Source organism: Trachurus japonicus, chromosome 14, assembly GCF_045865225.1.
Source record: "Trachurus japonicus isolate A0001 chromosome 14, Traja_1.0".
NCBI classification, from domain to species: Eukaryota; Metazoa; Chordata; class Actinopteri; order Carangiformes; family Carangidae; genus Trachurus; species Trachurus japonicus.
Window position 1 is genome coordinate 7,131,932 of NC_140920.1, and position 21,533 is coordinate 7,153,464.

At 42.8% G+C, this 21,533-nt stretch overlaps 1 long non-coding RNA gene across 1 annotated transcript in view; it reads right to left on the minus strand.

Annotated features, from left to right (window-relative positions):
- Positions 1 to 14,313, minus strand: part of LOC146974144 (uncharacterized) — a 33,681-nt gene extending 19,368 nt beyond the window's left edge. The window contains exon 1 of the long non-coding RNA XR_015037539.1: positions 14,172 to 14,313. This is a non-coding gene — a long non-coding RNA (uncharacterized LOC146974144). The remainder of the gene's footprint in view (positions 1 to 14,171) is intronic.
- Between the last annotated feature and the right edge of the window lie 7,220 nt (positions 14,314 to 21,533).

Here is a 21,533-nt window from a genome sequence, read left to right on the forward strand (position 1 = left end):
AGTTGGTCTTAACGTGATGACGATAGAGAAGCAACGTCTAACAGCTTTTGTTCACATGCAACACGACGGCCACCGAAGAGCAGCTATCATAACGTTGATTGAACATCTGTAGAGACACCAAACACTCAGATTTTCTCAGCAGAAGTCCTTCGACACCATCGCTCCTGAAAAATTGCAACACTCATATTTGTTGGCACGTTTTCCGTCGCTCTGCAGACGTCAGCTGGATTGTCTGATTGGTTTGAAGTCTGTCAAAGAGTGTACGGACGGAGGTATTTTGATCTATACCTCCCCTTGGTCATACCTGAGGTGAATCCACCTTCATCAGACCCAGACTCCACCTCAGATGAGACCGAGATGCAGTCTGCTGTTAGCCTGGCTAATCGTTTCCACAATTACAATTAACAATCAACTGTATGTACAGGTGTTCATGGTCCGTCTCTCCTCTAAATTGAATTCCAGGTCTAAATGATCATCTTGCCAAGCGACGGCAGAACAAACACTCAGACAAACCTCAAGTGTTACAGATAATTCTCACACAAATAAACGACCGTTGAGTGGTTTTTGTGTCGCTGATGCTTCGTGCTGCTATGAAGGAAATTCATTCATCAGTCTGTACTCAGCAGTCTAAAGGGACAAGTGCTGCAAACAGCAAATCCTACAGAGACCACACAAAAAATCATTCAAAAACAAGCAAGTGGGAGTTCAAAGACAATGAGTTTTTAATCATTCTGCAGTGGAGTGAAAAAAAACCCCAAAAACACTGCCGTTTAAACAGTCCTGCTGGGAAAACACTTCCTGGCAACAATTCATCCTTAATTTGGCATTTGTCCATTTTCCACTCAGATGTGATTGAGGAGCGCCGTGTGTTATGGGGTCTAATGAAACAAAGACAAACCTCAAATGATGTAAATGAGCAGTAATTTCAGCGCTGATAGGAAAACTGAAGGCGTCTCTGGGTTGTTGTTTTTTTTTTTCAAATTGAGACGTGCCGATGTGAGATTAGATCAACTCTGTAATAATTGCAGCCTGATCTCATCTGATTATTTCATCTCCGTATTTTTTTTTTCTCCCTCCGATGCGATCACAGGGTTATGTAATTAGTGTGCGATGCCGTTTGGCCCCCGCAATTTGTACAGTCACACATTTTAATTCTGGTTCTCCAACCCCTGTGCTATAAATTAGGACGTTATGGGCAGCAAAAAAAAGAAGAAAAAAAGAAAAGAAAATAACAAACGATAAAGTTTAGACCTTTGATGATGCTCATATAAATCAAATTAGACAATGTTAAGCTCATTAACTGTGATGGCTTCAGTGTCAGTCCATTTCTGTCTGTCCCTGTTTTCCTCCATCGTGCATCCCATCCTAAAACAGAGTGATGTTCTGGAGCTAATTAGGCCTGCATTACTTATTTAAAAGGTAACTTGTTTATGTGAGGGGAAGAGGTATAAATTATCCAATAGACAATGTCTTTGGGGTATTTTTTTGTTGAACAGAGCTTTATTAACAGCAACTGGTGAGGGAACTTTAATGGCATCCCAATTATTTCTGGAGTCCCTGCTGTTTGCCGGTGCCAGCCAGAAGCAGCCGATGAGGGAGCTGTAACTGTGGTGGTGACACTCTTTAAAAAAGATCCTCTGTGGACAAATGGGCCTTTTATTTGGACCAGGGGACAGTTTTGTAATAAAATAGTCGTCAATGAGCTAATTAGAAAAAAAAGACTTTTCTTTCTCTTTCTTTTTTTTGTTCCTAGTGAAACTGGCAGAGCTCACACTGCCCTGACAGACCCTTGACTTAAATTAACTCTGTTTCTTTGTGTATTTGACACAGCTCTGACTGGAGCCTCATAAATGACATAATAATAAAAAACAGTGGATACCTAAAGGGGAATTATGCAAGTCTAGTCACTGTCGCTAAGTTATAAGTCATGTATTTAACCATCACATTTACTCCAAAGCTGTTTAATTAAGGTAAAAATGTAGCATAGTTAAGATAAAAACCCTGCATAGTTCCTCTAAATAAATGGAGGTTACGGCTCCAGAGGTTCTCTTGTGCATCACACTACAAAGCATTAACTCAAGTAACTCTCTCACTGAACATTATCATTCTCAATTTCTGTGAATTTGTCGACTTGCTCACCAGTTGACCTTGTGAAGAACAAGGCTGAGTGCTCTTTAGAGCGAGAACCGCTCTCTGCAGCAGAAACACTCCATGTCTCCACGCTGCAGGAAAAACACTCGTCCAGTTCAGCACTGGCTTGATTATGACTGTGTTAGGTAAAGCGATGCATTATGGGAGTTAAAGTTTAGCTGGCACAGACAAAATGTATGAAGTGATGGTGCACATGTGCATGCTCTTAACACTGTGGAGTGATTCATTAAAGAAGATCTTCACTTAGATCTGAAACGTTTGTGTCTTCCTACTGTAGGTAACTCAGGACTTTTCTCTCCCTCTCTCTTTCATCTCTCTCTCTTCTCACCTGGCTTTGTATTCTCTCTCTCTCTCTGCCACCTGTTCTGTCAAAATTTCCTCTTTCTCTCCAACGTTTTCCATTTCATCTCAAGACTTCTGAGGTCCTCCAAACAGCTGCTGCTGCATCTGCCCTTGGAGCACAGCGATGCAAATGACACTTCCTCGCTGGGATATTATTTAATGTGCTGAATAAAGATCTTGGCAACTGCAATATCATGTTTACCCTTTGAAGATGTCACATGCTTGACGAATGCATTGTGTTACAGTCATGTGTTTTTATAAGACGGCTCATATCCTATAGACTCGCGTTTCGACGTTACGTCACCAGTTTGAGTTTTTCTGTCTCTGTTGTTTCTCGGTCTCCATCTTCCCGGCTCCCTCATCAGTTTTAAATTCACTGGGTTGCTGCCGTACGTTTAACAAAAGCACATTAAGCATCGCGACAGCTGGAACACAAGGCACAAGAGGAAGATTAATCAACCGTGTACGTAGCATTGCCAATGTGGCACCGTCCCAACGCTGTGTCACAGAATACAGACCATTACACTAAGACAAAAAAAAATCATCACAGAGCAAATCTGGTCGCCATCCCCCAGAAACACTACTGACAATTAGAAAGACCACTGAGACGGAGCTTAATTGGTTTTTCAACAGATTGAATTTATGCCATGACGGGGCTGTGCACCACTGGTGTTTTGATGCTGAGCGAGGTGAGACAGAGAGAGAGAAGGAGTGAAGAATGAATAAAACAACTTCAATTAACTCCAGTCAGGGTCAGGTCTCTTTAATATCAGCGCTAATTTTCCTGTCTGGAAAAACATCACAACTTTTAATGTGTGTTGAAAGGTGTTTAAATGCTGCACTTACATGGCAGATTTTTTGCAGTGTTTGCATGCAGAGCTTGCATTTTTTATTTAAAAAAAAAACAACAAAGGCATGAGTCAGTCTTCTAGCTCATGCTGTTTTGGCTCGTTGACATTGCCCTGGATTTTGTCCTTGATGGTGTCTGTCTCATAAGAGTGATCAAAAATGATATTCTAAGCACTACAGCTTGGTTTTGGGACTTTCTATAGAAAGAGCAGCACAAAACTAACAGTACAGATGTTTTATTGGATTCACTCAGACTTTGGTTCCATGCATCATAATATCGGCTTTTTAAAATGCCAGGTTCCCGTCTCAAAAACGTAAAGTGATATAGATTGTTTCCAATTATCTAAATGACTTGGCAAAAAAACAAAACAAAACAAAACTGCATTTCTCTCACAGCAGCTTAGGGCGCATTCACACTGTCCTCCTTTGGTCCGCTTTAAACGGACCAGAGTTCGTTTGCTCGGATAGTCCGGTTCGTTTGGGCAGGTGTGAAAGCTCATACGAACTCTGGTGCGGATCAAACAAACGAACTCTGGTCCGCTTGAAAACGGGGGTCTCGGTCCGTTTGCAAGTGAACCCTGGTTCGGTTCGTATGCAGTGTGAAAGCTCAGCGGACTAAACACCATAGGCGGCCTTATATGTTTCAACCGTTATCATACACACACAGGCCTACATCCACCACACACACAAACAGCTCTGTCCACCGTGCGGTCACACACTCGACCCCTGATCCGCTCTACAACCACTGATGCGCGTATCATGCCACACCGCGACGGTAGGTTAATCGCTCCTATTTAACAATAGGCAGGAAATATCAATAACAACGTAGGCTATTACCTTTGAAAACGGCCCGCAAACTATCAATAGACCCTCGTTTTCCTTCTCCCAGTATTATTCCTTTTCTCTTAGCGTTTCTAATGTCCTTTTGTTTTTCCTGCTTTCCTCCTGACGTGCGCCCATTTGCGTAATGATTGACGTCTGTCAATCACTTTCCTCCTCTTTTCTTTTTTTCCTCAGGTTAAAATGCCTCCAAACACGCGATCTATGAGTACGTCCTAACTTAACAGAGAAATAAAACACAGCGAGAGCACAACTAAAATGTGATATTATTCGCAGCTTATTTACAGATTTTAATAATGGAGGAGACAGCTGTCTGTCTGCTGCTCCAGCACCGCAGCACCTGTAGACGTCTGTCTGTCCGCATGTCTCGTCCTTTCCTTGTCCGTGGTGCTGAAATAACGCGGAGCACTTTGCTCTCATTACTTTTGTTGCCAATTTAAATTCAGAATATTGTTAAAGCCTGTAGTTTGTCTGAAAATGTACATGATTTTGCTTTTTGATGAAAACCAACTTCAGTCCTCGTTTTTTCTGCGAAGTCCTGGTTTCTTGCCCTGATAGTGATTTTAACACTTAATGTGTTGTGTGTACCTGGATGCATGGATAGTGCGTTTACTGCGTCCTTTCAGGGTTTAAAGCATCAGCGACACATGGGCACATAGCTGGCAAATAATGTTATGTTTAACAGGGTAGGGCCTCATATGAAATATTGAAACGGGCCCCCAGCTGTCTAAGGCCGCCACTGCTAAACACATACGTAATGCATAGGTTATTTTATTGTTAGGTTACATATCTTGTCCGCCGTCTGTGTAGCAACAACGCCAACAACTCGACATCTCTCATCAGTCTCCGTCTTTTCCTCTGGTACCGTTTCTCCGTCCTCAGTGCAGTAGTAAGAGCGAAATGCGCTCTGCTTCGCTGCCTTACATGGTGGTCGTACTGCACGGCTTGCTGAGCCAAGTGCAATTGGTACATTAAAAAAAGAAACAACATCCCCAAAACAGCCAACTTCACATGCTGCTCCATGTTTACTGTTACCCAGCAGGTCTGTCAGTCGCGAGCGGAGTGACGTCGACTTTTGACGCTCAGAAAGTTTGGTGCGCTTGGGGCGCAAGTTTGGTGCGGTTCAGAAGTTGCAGTGTGAACGCGGAACCGAACCAAGTGATAATGCAACAATGTTGCAACTTTCAGCCCCCCAAGCGAACTCGAGTCCACTTGGTTAGGTGTGAAAGCAACCTTAGTCACTGTAAAGTCTGTTTAACTGTTTCTGCTGCAGGTGGGAAGGATTCAAACTGTTAGTGTCAGTGCTATGAAAACTGTTCTCCTCACAATGTGACATAAAACAATCAGCAACAGAGGAGGTAGAGAAGAGGAGGAAGAGAAGAGGAGGAGAGCTCTCACCCTCGCCATCAGTCGCTACAACATCTATTGTGAGCTTTTAATACCGAGCTGTCAGACTACACATAATGGCTGTCATATTATAGACAGATCAATCAATCACAGTCTCTCCCCCTCTGATGCATCCAGAAACTCAGTCTAGTTGACTTGTGCCACACAGACCTGACAGATTATATGGTGGTGAACAAAAAAAAAACTGATGAGCAGACACAGACATAATCACACGGTGACGTCTGGCTCTCTTAATAACTGAAGGAGTTTCCCACAACACACACACTTCAGATCAGAGAGTGATGACACAAGGCGCAACTGACACGACTGGAGGATTTTAGGTTGGAGGAGGCGGAGGTTGAGGGGTGCGGGGGGGTTTGGTTCCTGTTACTTGTCAGACGGCAGCAGGAAGCAGAGGAAAGAAGCTAAGACTGTGTGATTGAGCTGCTCTGACACCTGCAAGGTCGAGTCAATGAGCGTGTGAAGGAAACTCTTCACACTTGAACTGATGTCTATCAGGAGCACGGGGACGGGGACGGGGACCCTAAAGGGGACCTATTATGCTCCTTTTTGCACCAACTAAAATAGTTCCTGGGTGTCTTAAAGACATGTCTGTGACGTGCTTCGGTCAAAATACCCCAAAGATCAAACATCACAGCATTCTCAAAAACAGGGCTCTGCAAAACGGTCTGTTTCAGTGGCCCCTCCCTTTAAATGCAAATGAACCACTCCCTCAGCATTGCGTTACCATGACGATGTCTACTACTAGTACCTATACTGATTTGGCCAAAATGTAGTATGCAAACAAAAGCTAAATCTGCAGTAGGCAAATTGCCACATCTCCAGTAGCCTATGCATCTGACCAGTCTACATTGTGTAATGAAATGTGCCCATGACCTAGTCTCATCCTAACCAAAGATGGTATAGAGTAGTCTTTGCCATGTAGGCTACTGTAACCATGTAACATGTAATATAAAAATGCAAAAATAAATATATAAAATAAATTAAAAATATATGCGGTCAGTTCATTGTAAAACAGTTATTTATTGATGTAAATGTGGTGATTTGTGCACATAGACTACAGAGCTCCGCAGCACTGCTCCTCTCCTCCTCCTTCTCACAGCTTCACTTTTCATTCAAACTAATTCAACTGCCACAAGATTTCATCAATGAGACCAACATTCTGCTAAATAGACTAACCACACGGCGGTAAACGTCTAAAAAACCTGCGGGTATGTTTATTAGCGATGGTTTTCTCTACCGCGATGAGCACGGACGCCTGCCCGGCCAAGGAGGCCTGCAGACGGGCTCTGCCTGTGTGAGGAGCCGCTGCAGCTCCAGAGCTCCGGAGCTCCGTCGGTCCAGCGTTACGTCGGTCCGACGAACAACGTCGCCCCGGCGGTACGTCGCTCCTCACACAGGTACAGCTTCACTTACATGAAACGTCGGCGTAAACTTCTAAATAAAACTTAGTAAAGTGACGCTACAGCGCTAAAACATTCAGGGAAGAAGCAGGAAGTAGTCCGCTCCGCTCTCCGCTGTGACACCAGGCACAACAGAGCAGCATGGGAGGAGGCGGGGCCGGCTGGAGCAGAGACCTCGGCATGACCATGTAGGGGAGTCCGGCACGCATCGAGGTAGACGCGAGCTCATGTCAAAAAAAACTCAGCGCAACCGAGTGTAACAGGTGTGCAGAGAAATCCCAATTATCTAGCAGGGTTTACCTCCAAATGCATTAACCTCAGGATATGACACTTCCACGGCCTCTAGAACCATTATCCAACATTTTAAACATGTAGAAAAGTCTGAAAAGCTGGAAAAGCATAATAGGTCCCCTTTAAGAGTCCTGATCAGAGGGTTCGAGAAATACTGGATGAACCCAGATGAACCTGCCAGTGACGGCCGGAAACTGAAAAAGACTTGAGTGTTCATTTCATTTTTATACGTCCTGTTTTGCAGTAAAGTTTTGTGAGAACTTGTCCAGTTTTAATCAGCAAAGTGGCCTTGAAGATAGTGGAGGTTTACAAACAGCTTGGAGAGGCAAAGTTTCGAAAACATCTTCCTTGCAAAGTAGGAGATAGCATGGCTGTTGCTAGGCAGTATGACGTGTCTTATGAGTACTCTGCATTGTACTTAACTCATTGAGTGCCGCGCTCCTTTCCAAAGTTTAAGTCAAGTGTACCGGCAAATTAGACCATATTTGACTTTTTATTTTAGAGCCATAGTGTATTCTATATTATTGCCACCAACACATACTGTAGCTCATTTGAAAGGTTTAACTTTATCCTTCAAATGGCCACAAACCGTTTGTTTCTACGTGCCTCCGTTCCTGAGAAAAGTCAAGCTAAACATGGCTGGGTTTCACCAAAATCCCTCCTTTTTTTCTAGAAAAGGAGATAGAGCGTCTTTTATGAAAGGTGCGCTGTTTGTGTCTGTCGCTCTTCAGACACTCGCATTTCTGGATCAAAGGGCTCGTATAAGATAAATATACACAACAATTGTTGTTCTATTCACAAAACCACCATCGGGGGCGGGGGGGCGCCACTAAACAACAATAACACAGACGCACCGTGCCGTGTCACAGCCTCTCGCCGCGGAACGTGAGGCTCTGCCGGCCACAGCGGCTCGCGAACACCGGTCCCGCCGGTGGTCGCGGTCCGTCTGTGGTACGGGTCGGTGGTGCCGGTCTGCTTTGGTCCAGAGACCATCAGATTTTACCGCGGGAGGACTTTGGGGAGGACACGGTGTTGCTCCAGATGAAGACCGGGCGGGACAGTGGGCTGAGAGCTTCCTGGTTCAGCTCCCAGCTGCTGCAGCCTCGCGGGTGAGAGCGGAGCAGCAGCGGAGCAGCTGCTGCATCCACATGCAGACCTCCGTTTGCAGAAGCTGAGTTATGATAAAAACTTCCAGATCATGAGCTGTCATGTGACTTTGATCGTCATCTATTTCAGTTCTCCTCGTCGTAGAGTCCCCAAATTTACATATAATGTGTATTAAAGTGTCTATTTTCATAATTTAAAAAAAAAAGCAAAAAACGAAAAATTTCGTTTTTGGCACTCAACGCATGGGAACGAAAAACGAGAAATTACGTGGTTGGCACTCAATGAGTTAAAGGGATAGTTCAACATTTTTGGCAAATTGGCCCATTGCCATAATCCCTATAGTCATAGCAGTAGGTTCGTTACCTTTAATTGTCGGTGCAAGCTACTTTTAGAACGGTGGAGCAGAGCCGTGAGCTGATCAGAGCTTCGTTACGGAGGCTAATGGGATTTCTTGGTTTCCCTCATCAAACTCATCAAATACACAATCCAACAACTCCAAAACGCTCTGGTGGACAAGTTGTGACATGCACATTCACCACGTTGTGAGATAATAACGGAAACAACGGAGTTGTTTTAGAGGTAAATGCAGAGACTGCTTTACCTCTAAAACAACTCTGTCTCATTAACGTTCCGTTATGAGTTGCTTTCGAGGTAAATTCATGCAAAGCCACTGATGCACGTTCCTGTCGGGGAAGCAGTCTCTGCATTTGACTCTAAAACAACTCTGTCTCGTAACGTTCTGTTATTATCTCATAGCGTGGTGAATGTGCAGGTCACAACTTCTCGACCCGAGCATTTTGGGAGTTGTTGGATTGTGTAATTGATGAATTTGATGAGGGAAACCAAGAAATCCCATGGGCCTCCGTAGCGTAGCTCTGAGCAGCTCACGGCTCGGCCGTTCTAAAAGTAGCTCGCACCGACGACGTTTGACGACTGTCCAGTAGTTTACAGTGGTATTTTGATCCACGTCAGTTGGTCACATCTCTTGGAAGTCGGAGGTCAATACACCTTCACTAGACCAATACTCAATCTCAGATGAGACTAAGATGCTGTGTGGTAAAAAAAGACCAACACGTCTTCTCCTCACACACTTCAGTCAAACGAGCAGCAACATAAAAACCTATTTCCACTCTTGTCCTCAGACGTTGCACAAGGAGCTCAGTCCGCTGACGTCCTTGTAAAGTTCCCAGACTTTTAAATAACTACACTTCAGTCTGTCTGAATGAAACACAAACCCACTTCTTAGTGAAACACAAAGGAGAACCAAGGCCAAGGGAACAGCTTCCAGAAACATGTTCATAAACTGAAGGTCAAATCTAAAGCAAACACAGACGCAGTTTGACAAACAGGACGATCAACCCAGTGACATGAGAACTTGAACCCAGAAAACTAATTTTATAAAAGAAAGACGGTTGTATAAAGTAAATTCAGACGAGTGGAGCTAAAGCTTTAACTCAATTAGAAAATATCACAATATTTGAGTTATAACGCGTTGTCTTTCCAATTAAATGCAGATTATCGTTGCTATCATCGTCCTAAGTGTTGAAACCGTCACCAGCTGTGTGCTCAGATTTGACAAATGCTCAGACCTGCTCCAGATGTTCCACACACTACATTTAAAACTCTGAGGTGTTAGTGATGCTCCACATCTGTAAAGATATAGAGTCGTAGCTTATGTCCTTCTTGCTCATGTCGGTGCCAAGAGCGAGTGCAGTCGTCGCGTTCACCTCAATCACCTCAGCGTGATGCAGTGTGCAAAGAGCCACAACTTTATTCATGCTCCGAGCACTTCATTGAATGAAGTGGCCATATGTGTGGGTCAGCTCTTTATGAATTCCTCATGGTGACAGAGCCTGGCAGGGAAGGATTTATCCGTGAAAACAGATGGGCAGGAAAAGGAGGAGGGAGCCATCAAGCTGAGAAAAGCCTGCTGGGCGTCTCCTTATGGTGGAATGAATTACAGACGTCTGGCAATGTCTAATGTCACAATGCAGCACATTATCCCTGATTGATCATTTTTATATTGACGAGACAAGTAGTGCATAGACAAAGAAGATTAATGCAACACAGAGAAACGAGAGGTGCAAGGAAGCTTGCATCACATAAAGGATATTGTATTGTAGACGGTGTAAAACATTAATGCTTTAGTTTTCTATCCGTGAGCTGCACAAATGAGCAAAAAGTTCATATTTGAAGAGATCCTAGTGAACAAGGAAATCAACAGTACACATTTAAGCAGGCACGTGGCCTAATTAGTGCACTGTTATTTTCTGTAATATAATGGATATGGAAATTAAATGAGCGCACATAAAGCTGAGTAGAAATGCAGCAGCCAATCACAAGTTAATGAGCATAACAGACCGAGATGATTTCACTGGCAATTATGACTCTTCTCTAACTGATTCATCCCGTTGTTCGTCATTAGATCTTTGACATCAAGACTTTTTTTTTTCAAAAAACAAACCAGAAACCTCTTCTTCTCAGTTAGAAATACTACATTTTTTACAATTACTTAGGCTCCGATGGGCCATTAAGGAACATGAAGATATTATGTAGCCTAAATTTAATGCCTGATGTAGACAAGTTTTATACATTATTTGTGTAATTCCTAATTAAAGAAAGTAGGAGGGCTTCGTGATTTTCCACAAATTCTAAAATTAAAATTTACTGGCTCGGCCTTTCAAGTTTGATGGAGACACGGGAACGCACATCAGCGGTTCTGCATGAATTTACCTCTAAAACAACTCTGTCTCGTAACGTTCTGTTATTATCTCATAGCGTGGTGAATGTGCAGGTCACAACTTGTCCACCAGAGCGTTTTGGAGTTGTTGGATTGTGTATTTGAAGAGTTTGATGAGGGAAACCAAGAAATCCCATTAGCCTCCGTAGCGTAGCTCTGAGCAGCTCACGGCTCTGCTCCGCCGTTCTAAAAACAGCTTGCACCGACAATTAAAGTTAACGAACCTACTGCTAAAACTATAGGGATTATGGTAATGGGCCAATTTGCCAAAATGTTGAACTATCCCTTTAAGCCTATGGTGCATGTTCTACTATAACAACCAAAACTTGCTCAGTTTTTGACCGATTTTCAAATGGTTTGTGCTTTTCTATTAAAGTAACACTATAGGATCATCATGCAAATAGTTAAAGTAACATCATAATATGTATATAAGTAATATATGGACAAAATTTCACAGAGTTATGAATAGTTTTTTTCAGTGCAGATGACTGGATCACCATTTACTGAAGCCAGAGTCAGAGCAAATCGATTGACTCAATATGGCTGCCGTGAGTTACATCTGTGCGTAGTCCAATCCACCCCCTCATTGTTCTTGGAGTTGAGGAGTTGTTGGAAGTGTAAATGTTTCAAATGTTTAACGTTAGGATGTTGATTGCATTCAGACGCAATCAGACAACGCTCCGAAGGCGAGACCAACGGTTGACGTGCCTCCTCCGAAGCCGTTGCCTCCGTAGACCGCATCGGCTGCATCCTCCAAAGGATCCAGCCCCTGAATTGGGACACAGCTACTGTCTTTACTCACGGCAACAGTTGATGGAGCGGAGCCGCTGTTAATTAAATTTGTTTCAGCTACATTTTTTCGCCCCTGTTTCCCCCTGTTGTGACAAGTCAAAAATGTCTGATGTTTCTGAGAAGGCCTGTGTTACACTGTTCAGTCAGGGTTGGTTGCATGGTTAAATGATAAATAGCGGCCAGCGCAGCGGCACAAAGTGAGAAGGCTGTTGACTCCTCTGGGGTTTAAAAAACAAAAAGGGAAAAGCTGCTCTGGCATTTTCACCATAGTGTTGTATAATTTAACATCCTGTGTCTGAATCATGTGCAGATCTGCTCTTGTTAAATAAAACCTATGAAGTCCCAAATGAATATTTAATCGTGTCCATCAATTACTGACATTGTTTTTGTTTAATGTGTGTGCATGCGCCTGGTCTTCTGTTGTTGTTTTTTCCCTTCACTACTCTGTTCTGGATTATTTATTAATTATTTTTCTCTGTTGATCTTTGTGTGTTGTTATTTTCATCTAAACCAGAGAACTGTTAAACTGCATTTTCGCTGTTCTTACTGGACAATGACAATAAACTTATTTTCTATTCTAAATAACAATGTGAACCAAACATTGTGTCACTGTTCACACTGTTCTGTTTCCTTCGTTATATCGTGTATTGTAGACGTGAACACGTGAGTGTACGTGGCTGCTGTCTGTTCGCCTTCACTTTATGTCACTGAAAATGAAATTCATTTATTCAATAATAACCCACTTTAGCAAGCTGTTCCCCCACTGCCAGCACAACCTGCTTCCCTCAGCCCAATTATGAATGGTGGATGGGTACCTAATAGGAGAAACTACCTCTCACTGGGCTGAAGGGGGAAAAAGAAAGAAAAAAAACACAGAGAAAAGAGGACAGATAAGAAACAGGAGCAGAAGATCACATCTCCTGTCTACTTTATGCTGATCCGCTGACAAATATTAGACAGCGCTGGAGAATGCTCTCACCTCCGAGATCAGATCTGCAATTATTTTCAGGATCTTATGTCAACTTCTCTTCCATCTCTCCACGCTGCCTTTAGGCAGAATAAGACGAGCTCTACTAAAAAAGCAAAGGGAGGAAATAGGAAGTGGAGGGTAATAATAACATGTTGCTGAAGACAGACAGTATTGATACCAAACGATCAATCACAGGAGCAAAGAACCCGAATTCAGAAAAAAAACTAATTACGACACGTTTTTTTGGGACACGGGAGATCAGCAATCCTCCTGAGGTTATTAACGGATTTATTGATGCTCTGCAGCCAGACGCATAAATGATGTGCACACATTATAACCATGTGTACATCATTCCCCATACATCGATGGTTTATATAAACACAGAGATTTCACATATTCATTATCATATTATTGTAAGTTAGGACTATTTTTACATTTCATAAACAAAAATTAATCATCCTCCTCATTTTGTTTTGTATAATATCCAATAACACTTTTTTATGGTAAATTCTATACAGCTATATTCTTTTAACGTCAACTGTCTGGGGAGCTTAATTAAAATGTCTTTTGTCCCGTTGCATGAAGTCCAGAGTCAAACAGGACATTATTAGCGTAGCAGGTTTTTGCCTCCCATTTGTAAAAGCCTCACTTTTACAATCTTATCTGTCCTGAGCCATGTCTGATAAGCTCGGACAAAGACGGTGTCTCTCTTTTATGCAAACTGATTGATTAAAAGGGAGTGTCTTCATCCATTCATGTGCAATTGTGGGAGTGGAAAGGAAGTGAAGAGTGAGATTTATGAAGCAGAACTGTGGTTTTAGACATAAATATAATATTAATATATCATATTATATATTATAGATATTGACTGCATAGGGATAGGTGATTATAAAACTAAGATGTTTATTTTGTTTGGCTTTGAATATGGCATGATGGAGTGGGAATCATGGGGTGGGAATTGAAAAGCTTGGCTTCCTCCTGCTCCTTATCACATATATTGTTTTGTGATTTAAATATTGGTCTTGTTTGAATTTGGGGACACTAAAACACGTGTTAACACATGTCTTTTCTTTTTTTAATATGTACAAAATAAAGAATAAATAATATACAAAAAGTTTTATGCATCTGGCTCCTGGGATCTAGACTCAACAATAGAGATCTTCTGAATTAGATCTCATGCAGTTGTGTTAAGCGTTTATGTGAGAAGACATCTAGTTAGTCTGTATAGTTTCTGTGCAGAGCAGCAAAGGAGCTGAATCACAGGAGCCTCCTCAGTTACCTGTGCCCTTTCCTCCGACTCCTGCTCTTCCCTCCAGGCAGACATCCTGAGCAGACGGAGCTTTGCACAGCAGCAGTTCACAGTTTAGCCCAATTTGTCCACAGCGCTGAGACCCAGAGAGAGTCCCTGACCGAGGCTGTGAGATTAATCAGGCTTTAGAATAAAAGCAAAAAAAAAAGAGTCAATACCTATTCTTTTACCGGAGGCCAATCAGAAGTGCAAGAGGCTACACAAAGTGACACACACACACACACACAAACACAGACACTGCACTGCACTGCAATACCCTGTCGTCTGTAATCTAATCTCAGCCACGGCATGCTAATACATCACAATTACCTCCTCAGTCTGGATGGTGCCATTAGAAATACATTGTCTCCATTATCACAGAAATGCTGAGTGTGTGTGTACATGCGTGCGTGCGTGTTGTGTGTGTGTGTTAGAGCGGAGGGGCTCTCAATCTCTCTGCAGACTGTTTCATTTTCAATTACATTTTCCTTACATCACTGGGATTTCTGTGTGTACGTTAAGTCAATAATGGCCCAGATCACTTGTCTGGGTGCAGAGAGGCATTAGTGACATTTAGGTTGTTAGCACCTTCATTATAGGAGGAGAGGACGGAGACAAGTGTCTGGAAGAGAGAGAGATAGATGGAGAGATGGAGAAAAGGGAAAATAAACAGAAGAAAAGTGTAGATTTGTAGCTCAAACTGTTCAATGTTTGACATCAGTCAGCCTGAGGACGTCCATTTAGATTCTCATTATACCAGCATTATTATACCAGCATGTTATTTAGGTACAAGAGCACTGTACATAATTATATAAGAAAAATAGAATGAGGCAGGTTGATATTTTATGGTCGTACGCCAGCTTTACTTCAATCAGGATGACTAAAACTGGAGCTGCATACGTTAAAAAAAAAAGAAGAAGCTGTTTTCATCTTTATATTTCACAGAGTAAGAGGTGAAGTGTGTCACAGCGCTAAATGTCCCCGAGTTATATCATTGTCTGACTGCAGGTTTGTCTTTACAGCTTTGCCTTTGTTTCTTAACCTTTCCACATCACTTACAGTCACAGTGCTGAAGCCCCGAGTCGACTTGAATCATCCCACCCGGTCTCATGACTGTGGGTCAGACGGCGTCTGGTTCTGGTGACCTGACATTTCTGCTCACGACCAACAGAAACTCATTGTCCAGTAGAGAAGCTGTAATGATGGTTTAACACTTTATACTATGCTGTGTGTTCAGTTTAGATTGTGATGAAACCCAAAAACACTGAGACTTTTAAAAAATATCACGAGTTTAGCTGCAAACATCACTCGTCTTTTCAACACTTCATGAACTCATCCTGTCCTAAAACTGCTGCTAAACTTGAGCTCCTCCTTAACATTAATCATATTTGAATACTTTTTTTGACCTATATTCTAAATTAAGCCCCTCGTCCACTGGGAGGACTTACCAGGGCAGGACAGCTCTGATGCATGAGGCCACTGGACCAGCAAACACTGCAAAACTTTCTTGCTTAATTAGCAAAAAAAATTTTAAAAGAAGCAAGGGGAAGGCGACACACACAATCACACAGACACGTGTCCACATCGACACATTGATGAGGCAAAACCACTGCAGGGGTAAATCCTGACGTAACCTCTCAGAGCAGCAGCAGCGATAAGTGACAGAGAAAGTCAGAGTAATTTAAAAAAACAAGTGTCATCATTAGTGATGACACTTCGTTAAGTAGAGACAAAAAAGAAAGGGAGGGAGGGAGAGAGAGAGAGAGGAAGAGCGTGTGTCAGTCAGTGTGCAGACTCAGCTGGACACATAAAACACTCCACCTGCCATAAACTCACCATCCTGCGACACACAAGGACATTCCTATAAAGTCACCGCAGGTTTCACTTCCTTTGCGAAAGGCAAAAAATCCATAACACACTGTGTGGCGTCTCCTGCAGACGAGCCGGCGCTCCATGAAGTCAATCAGAAGGTGACAAAATGACTGGAGCACCTGGAGGAAACAAACTGTTGTTGTGTGTGTGACAAAACACCTGTGACCTTGGGCACCGCCCGCCACTGGGATTTATTTAAAAAGCAGCTTAACGTTGCTCTACTAGATCTGAGACGTCTGCACCGTGTGCACGTCTGCATCAAGTCTGATACAAGTCAGATTTAAAGGGGAACTATGCAAGTACGGTCACTTTTCTGCTGTGTTGCTAACCCTCCTCCCGGCCGTGTGCATTTGTCTTCAACAACGCCTGCGAGAAATCAATCCATAGAGTGGTGGATAACGTTATTTATCATATATGATGTTACCAAGTATAAACAAGAGATTACGGGTTACGGGGCGCGTTTGTGTTGCGGTGCCACAGAGACGAGAGCTGGGACACCGGTCGGAGGCTCTGATCTTACAAGGTTGGTTTTCAGCCAAGAGACGCTAGGTGGAAGGCAGAGAGCCTCCATTCTCCCTGGAACTAGTCATTTAACCATCACAATTACTCTAAGATGTTTAATGAAGGTAAAAATGTAGCATAGTTAAAGCAGAAGTAAGCGATCCGGTCGTTTTGGCTAACTTCTTGTCAGCCGATGGAGTTAGCAGTCCCCGTCCTCGTCCCTACGTCACCACATTCACGCGCATCCCTTGGCTGCACACACAGAGAGGACCGCCCCTTTATGCCGTTCTCTCTCCTCATTGGATAAAGGTTGTAGGATACAAGGAAAGTTTTCTCCTCGGCTTACAGCAGAGCAGAGTGACTGACAGACCCGTGTTTCAGACCAAACACTCTATATAAGTGATTGCTGTCGGAAGATATAACTATTTAAGACTTATATTAACACAAACATTCCACTTACTTCTGCTTTAAGCTAAAAAATCCTGCATAGTTCCTCTTTAACATCTACCACAGTGTTTTGAGAGTCACATCATCACCTAAACGACTCCTGACAGCTGGCTGAGCGGTCCGGCCTCCACCTGCAGGGTTCAGTCGATCAAGACTAAAAAGCATTTGGAACAGGAAACCAGCGGCGTTCGTTCTCCTTCATCATGTGTCAAACATATAAAGGAGACATAAGAGACGACTCAGCGGGGGGGGTTCCTCTTTAACTGTTATCGATTATGACGGAGCGATGTCGGAGGGATCAGCAAACTTATTTGTTGACATGAGATGCCAGTTCTGCTTTTTGTTTAGAGCCTGAGAATCACCAGGACCCAAACTTGTTGTCAGAGCTCATCGACTCGGTGATGCATGAGTGAGCGAAGTGATGCAGGTGTGTGTGGTACATGTGGATATCTGTGCATCGCTATACGGCAAAGACAAGGACAGATCTCATCCTGCAAAAACAACCAGACTTCATTTGATATCAAATATCAGCAGCAGCAGGAACAGCAGCAGCAGGAGGAGGAGGAAGAGGAGGAGGAGGAGGAGGAGGAGAGAAGAGGAGGGAGGAGAGAGAAGATAAGAGGTAAGTAATCAGGTGAGGACACGATTAGGTAATGACCTGATAACTCTGTAACTCCGCGATAATACATTTTGATTACAGAGCTCTTATCGCTCCACTGGACCATGTACAGAGGGATATTTTACACATCCAAGCTAATCTATCCTGAGGACATTAAAGATGTGATTGGCCAAAACTGTATGATAAAAGCAAATTAACGTAATCAACATGGTGGGAAGGAGCTCACGTTCTGGTGAATAATAGATTATTAAATCTGTTATTTTTATGGACCGATAACATCCGTCTACCTTTCCCCTACCTCACCTTTTCCTCCGTCCTACCTCAGCATCACCTCCCTCTGCCTCAGGTAACGTACGTCTGTCCACATCTCGTCTCGTCCTGTCCTTTTTTCCGTCCTCCCTCTCATGCCTCGCCCCGTCTTGTCTCGTCTCACCTAGTTACGTCTTTTTCCTTTCCTTTGGTTTCATGTGATTGTACAGCTCTTTCCCCCGCAGCCTCCCGACATCAGTTTAAATTTAACTGTATCTGGAAAATGGCACGACTAAAAGCAACTGATTAACGCGGCCTGTGATGAACGGTACGGCAACATTTCTCCTCATTGTTGTGTTGTGTCACAATATGACAAAGAAGTTTGGTGATAAGTTTCCTGGCTTAAGGATGCTAAGCGGGAACAAAGCCTACGTCTGATAGGTCTGTATAATGTAAGTCTCCTCGGGCTACAGGTGCCTACATAAATATTTATCTGAAGCCTCAGGTTGGCGCGAGCCCTGATTGGTTATTCCGCCGAGCAAGCTGTCAGACCAAACATGCTGATGCATTAAGTGGATCAGGAGTCATTTGCATACAGGTCTATGTATAATTGAATCTGACATGCAGTCGTGCAACTCTTAACTACAAACAGAACAGACCTGAGGCGTGTACCTTCTCTACTGTATGTGATTAGTTCAACAACAAGTAAAACTCACCTTTTTTTTTTCTTACTGTTGCCAAAAGAAACAATTTCAACCAAAGTGTGATCATGTTAAAAATGAACCTAAACCGACCGATAAATCTTCATTGCATTGTCAACATTTGGATAAACAAATGGTAAAAGGTTGCCTGAAATGCAATGAGTAAGTTTTACTCCCTTCACACACCTTACACCTGTAACCTGAGCTAGACCGCTAGATGTAACCTAACAACAGTGGACTTTCATTAGGTTTGTCACGCTTCCACACGGCATAACTCGGCGTATTCGTTCTGGCACGACTTCTCGTGTTTAATCGACTTATAATGTTTGGAGTTTGATTACAGCATCAAAGCTTCCCTCTCTTCTTATTCTTTTTGGTGTATTTGTGTCAGTGTTACAGCGCCACCACAGGCCACTAAAGACACAGGAACTGTATGGTTAATATGCACATATATTTGCTTATTTATCGCAAGTCATATCATCATTGCAATATTGAACTCACTCACAATCATTTTGCTGCTGTGGTGCAGGTCTTCTGTAGAGTTCAGAGGTTGGGCTCTGAGATGAAGATTTTAATCATTTAACTATAAAATCATTGCTTAGATTACTTTAAAATGACAGTTTCCACCCTCAGGATGACTAGCAAGTAATTTATAGATTATATTATACAACAAAGAATATTGAATTTTCATAAAACTTTGAATATTTTTGCTTCGAGGAAAGTGGTCGTCCCGAGGAGGATTACTTTTTCCGGAGCATCTTACACTTCTTCTACAAATATACAGAAAGCTCTCACAAGGTTTTCCAGCATTTGGTTGTTAAGGGAACTTTCTCTTTTTATTTCAGTGTGTCTATTAAAGCAGGTTTGAATGACAGCACCGTCAGGACCATGAGACTCAGAAAGAGACACAAAGGAAGGGAGACATGGGAAGACTTCACTATAACCACGTCGGAAGTGCACACACATACAGTATAATAAAACTGTGTTACTGCGCATCTCCATCTTCCCAGTTCACGCTTCAGAAACTGGATTTAATGCTTCTGAGATTAAGGCCCCTTTTCTCTCTTTCTGCTCCTCTCTCCTTCTCTCTTCCTTTGGCTTTTCCACCTTTCGGGATTTTTGTGTTAAAAATGGTGTTGAAAGGCTCGAGGGCTGAAAGGTGAGTGGATGCCACTCTGGGTAAATTGTCCGTGAAGGACAGTCCGAGAGCGAGAGAGAGATGAACAAAAGGAACAGAGAGAACATGAGAGATTGAGTGTGGGAGTAAGCACCAAAGTGAAAAGAAGAAGAAAAGCTGAGGGCGAGACACAATGGCACAATTACAAAAAAAAAAGATGCTAGTGGAGAAAAACAGAGTGAAGCAAAGACAGAAAAATGTTAGAAAACAGTGGGAGAGGTGAGAGGGAGGAGGAAGAGGAGACTGAAGAGAAAAGGATGTGGCTGCCAGTCACTTCTCTACTCTGTCAAACTTGGGTTTGTGCTGCCTTCAAGGCCCAGACATAAAATGGTAGCGAATCGGGGAATTGAGAGCTCCAGGGACATTGAATAGTAACTGGGATGTGGAAGGGGGGGAGGAAATTGCAGCGTGAAACTCTCTGACTCAGAAAGTTTGAACCTGAAACTGTCTGACTCAGAGAACCTGACAAATACAACTCTGGAGCGTAATAGGACACTGAAATATTCACCAACCTCGCTTCGCCCACAGCATGAAATAAGCATGAGACGGATGCATTTGGGTATTCTGTGCTGAAATGCTACACTAAACAGAGAAAATCTTTTAGGATTTGATATCGTGTCCTCTGTTAGCAGATACACACACCTCACCTGCAGGGTTTCCCTTACGCAACAAACTGCACAGTGCATCAGTTATTTGCATTTTTTGAAATGATTTGCATTTCTTTTGAAGACACTTTTCCCCTCTCACCTCTGCCAAATTCTAACAATCTTACAGTTATGTAAGTGGAGGCTTTAAGCAAATCCTCATGGTTTATTTCACTTTTCAAAGACACTGACTTTTTACTTGCCAAGCTGGTTTTATTGTTTTACCAATATTGTATTTTTGCATTTAAAATCTCTTCCCTGTACACAGTGCCTGCTGTTCACTTTAATCCTACAGTAATTCCTCACGTGATTATCAGAAAGGATCAATAGATGTATGTTAAAGTACATTATAGTGCATTATATATTGTCAGGATTATAACTTCCATTTAGTGAAACATCTGGTATAAGAGTTTTATGATGAGAAAGATTAAGACATGCTGATTCATGACAGGCTGTGTCAAACATGATCAGTGTATAACTTTAAACCAGTGTGCGTGTGTGTGTGTTTCAGACTTTAAGCCTCTCATATAACAGTTGTGTGATATGTAAACTGACAGTTTCTGCCCTTTGTCCAGCTGTTACTCTGCCCGTGGCTTCCCCCCCCAAAAAAATCAAATATTTTTCCACCATGTGGTGTTCATGTTCACCGCAGCAGATAAAACACTGATGAAAACGCCTTTTTACACTTCAAAAGAAGTTCAACTCAAAAAAAGACGCCGGACAGACTTTTTCCTATAGTGATGATCACACGCACACGCACACGCACTACATCTGACTGGAAACCAGGACTCCCATCCATCCATTTGGTTTTACCCCTCAGATTAGGCAGAGTTCAAAAACCAAGTGTGCACGAGTTTGAACCGTGCGGAGGAAGCGACATTGCACCGCTGCACTACCACGACGCCCTTACCTTCCCAGTTGGGAATTTCCAACAGGAACGTTGCTCCTAATCTGATTTCTGACTCAGAACCACCCCAACCGACGTTTATGGTGCCAATGTAACATGAGGATTCGATATGTGGTGGTCTGGATCTTCTGGATCACTTCAGACTTCATCAATTCACAAAATCAACTTCCTGCCTCTTCTGGTCACATGTCACTCATCTGATCAATAACAGCCAGGACGGACCTAAACTCAGCTAG